Here is a 1,178-nt window from a genome sequence, read left to right on the forward strand (position 1 = left end):
TGTGTGTGTGTGCGTGTGTGTGTGTGTATGTGTGAGTGAATGAGTGTGCGTGTGTGTGTAAGTGTGTGTGTGTAAGTGTGAGTGAGTGAGTGTGTATGTGTGTGTGTGAGTGAGTGTTTCTGTGTGCGTATTTGTGCGTGTGTGTGTGTGTGCGTGCGTGCGTGTTTGTTTGTGTGCATGCTTGTTTGAGTGGGTGTAGATAAGTAAGTTGGGAGGCGAGGTGAAGAGTAAGCGAGTTTAGCATAGGTCATATTATAAGTGCAGAAGATGAGAGGTGTTACTATATATAGTAACTTACACAGAAAAGAAGGGGGGGGGGGGGGATAATAAGGAACACAGATGTTTGATAGAGCAAACTTTCCCAGAGCGAGTGAGACGACTTTTTCCATCATAAGTATGACTACGTCCTGCAAATTTGTGTTGTTATGTCAAAGAAACCTTCTATTGTAACTGTGGAATTTTATCAATCTACGATTAATATGTCGAGCAGTGTGTATTTTTTAATATGTCGAGCAGTGTGTATTTTTAAAAGTTAATAGAACTTTCTAGAAATTCTTTTGGGTTTTTTTGGCCTCGATTGTGCAATTGTTTATCGTACCTGTTAGTTTTTAATTATTTTATTTTATTTTTTCTGGTGCACATTTAGCATCCCGTCGATATAAATATGATAGTATAAATGCAATTTATCCTTTATAGCTTTATGCTAAATGTGTTTGTCTATTTTGCCTTGTGTCTGTTCCCATCTAAGGTTTGTGCGACTGTTGTACACCTCAGACCATGTCTCAGCTCCACGATAATTTCCAGGACCGAGTCATTAGAAAGAAAAACGGTTTGCGAATGGCCTCCTCACATCTCAAACGTGAACCAGTATGATATATTTTCATGACGGTTTCTGTAGGTCAAGGTTTACCAGAAATATCCTCAAACAATTAATTTTATTGATGAGTTGAAAGAGAACATTTCCACGATCTTTGAATTTACTACATCTAATAGCACCAAAGACTCTTTGATAGCACTAAAGTTGAGAGCGCGAGTGATTGCGGGCGTTCACAACGAGTGCGAGAATGGTTTCGGTTGAAAGGAGAACTATGTTGAGCATTTCGTTTAAACTTGTTACTTTGATTTGAAGTTTTAAGCCAGTTATTATGTAACATGTTTTAGTAAAATATGTTTGTGTA

This window comes from Aplysia californica, unplaced genomic scaffold, assembly GCF_000002075.1.
Source record: "Aplysia californica isolate F4 #8 unplaced genomic scaffold, AplCal3.0 scaffold01030, whole genome shotgun sequence".
Classification (NCBI taxonomy): Eukaryota; Metazoa; Mollusca; class Gastropoda; order Aplysiida; family Aplysiidae; genus Aplysia; species Aplysia californica.